The following is a 6,686-nucleotide window of genomic DNA, read 5'->3' as shown; positions in this document are numbered from 1 at the left end:
TTTGGGTAACGACCTTGGGAGGCTGTTTTTCTTTTACCAAAAGTTAAGTATTACTATACATTTCTTGCATTTCACTAGTTTTGATTTTCTCAGCTTTGGTGTTATATTTGTTAGTTATCTGTTAGTATATATGTTTGCTTGATTTTTAACAATCTTTTTATTGAGGAAGAGTGTAGAAAAAGTATACAAACATTGCATTGTACAATATTTCATTACTAAATGTATGACACATAAATAGAACTGCCAAAAGTGTTTATGCGACAATAATATGCACTCAATATAATGTTGATGAAAACATAACATGGTTTATTGGAATGGGTCCAACAACTCCTCTTCTTTTTAGTAATTTTTTATTTTTATTTTAAAATACAAACTACACCACTATTTTAGTGATGTAGTTTCTAAATCAAAATACAAGAACTTTTGGTTCCGTTGCCATCTGGCTGCAACAAAGACTTCCTCTAGTCTTCCACACAGTATAAGCAAAAAAAGAGGGGATGATCTGCTGAACCAATCACAAATAAAGCAACATAGCGTATAACTGTGTATATAAACAGATTATAAGAATTGCGTTCACAAGTGGCCACTCACACTTTTGCTGAAGTTTGCAAGCCTTGAATATTTATTTATTTTCAAGATGAGAATTCCAAATCTTCAATCTGGGTTAGAATCTCCATAGATGCATTTAGATATATGTGCTCAAGAAAGGAAATATAATAAAAATGAGGTGCACATTCAGAGTGAAGTACAAAAATTAGTTTTAATAACTTACATCAAAAATATAAAATCATCAGTGTAGTTCCTCTATGTCACCACCAGGGGTCCTACGCTTTTCATCCTGCTAAATAGGACTTCCTCAGGGACTTGCGTGGTGTATGATCAACAGATACAAATGAACATAGAATAAATGGACATAGAATAAATAGAATACATTTATTCTATGTTCTTTTGTATTTGTTGATGTACTAATGTAAATACTGCCTTTTCTACAAAACGTACTTCAACCAAGCCGGAGCGTCGCGCCAACAAACACCAAACATCATCACTCATAACTCTCATTATGACCCATGAACACTGACCCATGCAGACAGATACACACACACACACGTACTGACCCATGCAGACACACACATCCAAGCAGACACACACACACACCGACCCAAGCAGACCCACACACTGACCCCAGCACACACACACATACACTGGCCCAAGCATACACACACACACACACACACACACACAGACTGATGCAGACTGACAAACACACACACACACACTGACCCAAGCAGACTTACACACACTGACCCAAGCAAACACACACACGCTGACACACCCACAATGAAGTCCCCCTCTTGCCTTCATTTTATAGGGTCTTTCCGTGGGTCCCAGTCCAGGCCTCGCTGCCTAAATTCTCTTTTAGCTCTGCTATGCGATGCGGCATATGAGGCATGTTAGGGGCTGGGGGCTCTCTTTGACCCTTGCTGGCTGAGGTTGAAGGCACTGGGCGCTAGTCTGCAGCTATGTAAGTGCTTCCTAGCGCCTGTTGTCATGACCTGTGGCACGCAATACACAATTTGACCCACATAGCGGTAAAGCTGCTTCCAGTGCCCCCCTTAAGTAGCGCCTTCGGCGGCTGCCTAATCGACCTATAGGATGCGCTGGCCCTGATGCTTCATAGATCTCAATGAATGGATACAGCCTAGCGATATTTCATACTTCCTTCCTCATTGACTGATGGAGTTGCTCCAATTGCAAGAGCTGTCAGAAGCAACTCAAATTGCAGAAAGAGAGCACTGAGTGTGCCCAGAGTTCCAAAAAAACCTAGACCAGTAATTGCTATATTCCTGAATTACAATTATGTGATGAAAATATTACAAGCCTATAAGTAAATAATGATCTTCTCTACCAAAATCATAAAGTTCTAGTTTTAAAATATTATTTTACCTAGGTAGCACAATTCAGGAAAGCATTTGCACAAATCTTTTCAAATGTTTTTTATTGTTTTAAATAATAATAAAAATAACAATTGTAAATTTTTGTCAATGTTTCTAACAATCAATAGTATTTAAACAGTATTGTAAATGAACAGTGACAACATAGTAAGGATCTTTGTTATGGTAACATTATTAATACTAGGAGAAACAACTCAAGATCATAAATTAAGAAAAACATGAAAAATAAAAATAAAAAACTGGGGAAAAATGAATAAATTGCACATCCATAGTATGATATGAAATAATTAAAGTAGAAAATGGAAGAAAAAAATGAATACAATTTCTTACGTCGTATATATTTATATAGATATTGTAAAATGAATGACAAATGCTGTAAATAAGGAGTCAAACATAAGTGATAAATCGTTTTTTGGTCAGGTGGAAACAAAGTCAAGCTTGTACTTACTCATCATTACCTTCTCCCACTCAGACCAGTCATGTCTAAGAAGTACATTGGTAGCCAAAGGTACTCGGAGAGCAAGTTCACATCTTAACAGAGGGAATTGTAACAGATTTCCAATATCTAGGCATTATTGATGTAGCTGAGATAAGGAGGTGGCCTAACATAATTTTTTCTGAATTGATAAATCCTCAGGGAGACATTTATGTAAACATAATCCAGGAGTTATATCTGCAGGGAACTCAGTGATAGGTATGATAATTTCCAATATTGTTTGCCAATAGATGGATAGTTTTGGGCATGACCAGAAAATGTGGTATAAAGTACTTGTCTGTCCAAGGCCTCTCCAACATAAATTAGATGTGGAGAAGCGTAGTTGGAACATTTTAAATTGAGAGAAATACCATTTAAATGAGATTTTAAGTGGGAAATGCAACGTGTAATGGCTTTCAGTGCAAGTAATCATTCATGCCATTCTTTTACTGTGAATACCTCACCAAGATCACTCTCCCACTTTGTCATGTATGGCAATGTCATGCCTACTTTTCCTGCAAAAAAGGCATAACACATGGAAATTTTTTGTTTCCGGCCAGGGTCTGTAATATAAACCTTTTCTAGATTAGAGATTTCCAATTTTCTAGAATTCAGACCCTGGTCGGAAATCCCAAAATGCTCGCTAATTTTTTTATCCAAATTTGCATGTGCTGCGGCGTCAAAAACACTTAAGTGGAATCTCTTTTGTAGCTGTTCAAATGTTAAAATATTAGAAGATAAAAAAAAATCATTAATACAATGAATCGAATGGGAGGACCAATGGTCTACATCTAATTCAGGCCTAGCTAATTGTAATACTGACAGATGAGTGGTTCTAGACCAGACAGCAAAAGGGTGAATTTTTCGATATAGTATATTCCAAGCCTTAATAGTGGTCTTGGTCATAAGAAACATGTCCACCAACCTTGTGTGCTGAGATGGAAGCAACCATAGACTATCTTTAATCAAATGCAGAGAGAGTTTGCAAGCCTCCATCTCAAGCCAAAGGGCATGGTCATGCTCTTGATTGAATTTCAGCGCCATTGCTGCATTAGTTGCATAATAACAATAAATACAATCTGGACACCCCCCCCCCCATTCCCCCCTCTAACCCTGAGCTATTGAAGTATGGATAATTTAATCCTAGTTGGTTTTCTAAAAAACAAAAAAAAAGATAAAGGTATCGAAAGGGGGATGGCTCTAAGAAAATATAAAATGTGGGGAAGGAAAGTCATTTTAAACGAACTAACCCTACCTAACCATGAAATTTCCAGACTACAACACCTCTCAAAATTGTTCCTAAAGTCAGCCCAGACCTTACCCAGGTTATAAGAATGCATCTTGGAAAGCTTCTTGCATAGATTAATGCCCAGGTAAGAGATATAAGAGTCCCTCCAATCGAAGTCAATTTGACCTTTCAAAGTGTCTAAATCATACCATGGTATGTAGAAAGAGAGAGCTTGAGTTTTTGTTGTATTTAATTTATAGATCGACATCAACTATCGCAGGATCAACATCAACGGAGTAAGTGAAGTCATTGGGTGTTTAAGCGATAACATGATGTCGTCTGCAAAAAGGCCTACTTTATGTTCCTTACCCCCTACTGCAATACCTTCGATATCTGCACTGCAGTGTATCATCTCAGCCAGGGGTTCCATTGGCAGCACAAGCAGGAGTGGAGACAATGGGCACCTCTGTCTGGTCCCATTGGACAATGAAACAAAACCAGTGGCAGATACTCTGGCAGTTGGTTGACAATATAGTGTAAACACACTGATAAAGGGGTCTGAGATGTTAAGACAAGACTTCCCTCAGGTAATCCCAATGGATCCTATTGAACGCTTTCTCTGCATCCAAAGAGAGGGGCAAAGAAGAGTAGATTTAAGATGATTAATCAAATTCATGAAACGCCTGGTGCCATCTGGAGTCTGACGGTTCATAACAAAACCTACCTTGTCTTTGTCAATTATGGATGGAAGAAATCGATTGTCTTTTAGCTTACATTTTTTTAATAAATCTTTGTGTCATTATTAATTAATGAAATGGGATGAAAATTTGAGCAGACAATAGATGTCTTACCAGGTTTAGGTAACGTGACAATTTGTGCGCACAAAGCCTCCCCCAGCATTCCCCTTGTGTTCCAATAATGATTGAATAGGTAAGTTAAATGAGGGGTTAGAACACCAGAGAAACACTTATAGTAAAACCATAAGGCCCCGGGGCTTTGCCTTGTGGGATCAAATTAATGGCGTCTGTAATTTCTTTTGAGGTGATGGGTGAATTTAGAATATTCAATATATCCATAGATATCTGTTTTAAAGAGACCCTGTCCAGAAAAGAGTGTATTGTATCAGATGTGGGCTGTATCGTATTGGGATCGGAAACCAAATTATAAAATATTTTGTAGTGCTCTCTCTCTCTAGATCCGCCATTAGCAGGAGGTGGATCCGGCTCCGACATGCAGATCTTCGTGAAAACCCTCACCGGGAAGACCATCACCCTCGAGGTTGAAGCGTCTGATACTATTGAAAATGTCAAAGCTAAAATTCAGGATAAGGAAGGTATTCCCCCTGATCAGCAGAGATTGATCTTTGCTGGCAAACAGCTGTAGGATGGCCGCACTCTTTCTGACTACAACATCCAGAAGGAGTCCACCCTTCACCTTGTGCTGAGGCTCCGAGGTGGTGCCCAGAAGAGGAAGAAGAAGTCTTACACCACTCCCAAAAAGAACAAGCATAAGAGAAAAAAGGTCACACTTGCCGTGCTCAAGTACTACAAGGTCGATGAGAACAGCAAAATCCACCGCCTGCAACGTGAATGCCCTTCAGATGAGTGTGGAGCTGGTGTCTTCATGGCAAGTCTCCCTTCTGATGAGCTGTGGGCGAAACGCACGCGTCAAGGGGCATGGGGCTCACTATTATTATTTTTTAATTTACCACAGCACCGGTGTATGTTTAGATTGTTACTTGATTCATACACTTAATGATACTGAGCCCAACTCTGGTCACACAGTGGGGGGCCTATTGAATATTTATCCTCTACTTATTTAGGCAGTAGTCCTTAGTCCCACGGTAGGAGTCATCTTTTTAGTGCTGATTTATTTGTCTATCTGCACTACACCATCTCTAGCGCTAATTTGGGATTCCATAAGCACCATGAAGGTGGTTATTTCATTCTGCAGACACATTTGTGTCTGCAAAAGCTACGTTTGCATCTATGCTTGTTTATAACACAGGATAACTATTACCATATTTGTTACCAAGTGTTCATCTCAGGCACTCTCCTGTTATTTGTTCACTAAACAGTTTACAACAGCATGGTGTACTAGATTTTACGTTACCCGTAGCTTATATTTACTTTAGGGACTTCTCTTCCTTTTCCTTTCCTTTATTATTCTACTACTCTAATGCTTTAAAAACCTGTATGGTTTTTTGCATATTATTTGGAGATTGATCCTGAAAACTTTTGAACAGGACCTCCTTTCCACTGGATTGTTATTGAGGTAAAGGAAACCAGTTGTCCCTTTAGTCCTTTTATGGGCAATTCTTTACCACATTAAGTACATATTTGAGCGTATTGACATTTTATCATAATATTTTTGATATATCTAGCTGACTACGTTTTTATTTACTATTAAAAGTTATATTTTACTATTAAGGGCACTCGCTTTTTCTTTTTTCGTTTCTGCCTTTGCTGCAGCTTTCTAAGGGTTAACCCCTATATGAGTGCTTCCCTTTCTGTTTCCTATTTTCTCTTTTTACTATTGTTCATGGCAAGTCACTTTGATAGGCATTACTGTGGCAAGTGCTGTCTGACATACTGCTTCAACAAGCCCGAAGACAAATAAATGTACATTTGTTAATAAAGGAGTCCACTAATCTAAAAAAAAATATATATATATTTTGTAGTATTCCGCAAACATATTGCTTATCTTAACCGAATGAGTTACTTTAATGACTCTCTCATCCAGTAGATGCTCAATTCTGGATTGGGAAGCTATGTGGCGTAGTCTAGAGGCTAACATTGAAAAAGCTCTATTCCCATTAGCATAAAAAAAACTGTTTCAATCTCCTCAACATCAAGGCCGTGTGTTCCTGGAGAGTGCTAATTTTAACTTTAACATATAAAATCTTTGCCGTAAGGGAAGGGCCAATTTTTTTAGCCTTATTCAAAGCATACAGTTCTTATTGACCACATTTTTTTCAAGTAGGAGGCTTGTTGTATAAATTGTCCCCTAAGAATCGCTTCATGGACATTCC

At 38.2% G+C, this 6,686-nt stretch overlaps 1 pseudogene; it reads left to right on the top strand.

Annotated features, from left to right (window-relative positions):
- The first annotated feature begins 4,842 nt into the window (after positions 1 to 4,842).
- On the top strand, positions 4,843 to 6,317 carry LOC134595381 (ubiquitin-ribosomal protein eS31 fusion protein-like; annotated as a pseudogene).
- The last annotated feature ends 369 nt before the right edge of the window (positions 6,318 to 6,686 follow it).

Source organism: Pelobates fuscus, chromosome 1 (genome assembly GCF_036172605.1).
Source record: "Pelobates fuscus isolate aPelFus1 chromosome 1, aPelFus1.pri, whole genome shotgun sequence".
Lineage (NCBI taxonomy): Eukaryota > Metazoa > Chordata > Amphibia > Anura > Pelobatidae > Pelobates > Pelobates fuscus.
This window is presented reverse-complemented; position numbering and strand designations above follow the sequence as displayed.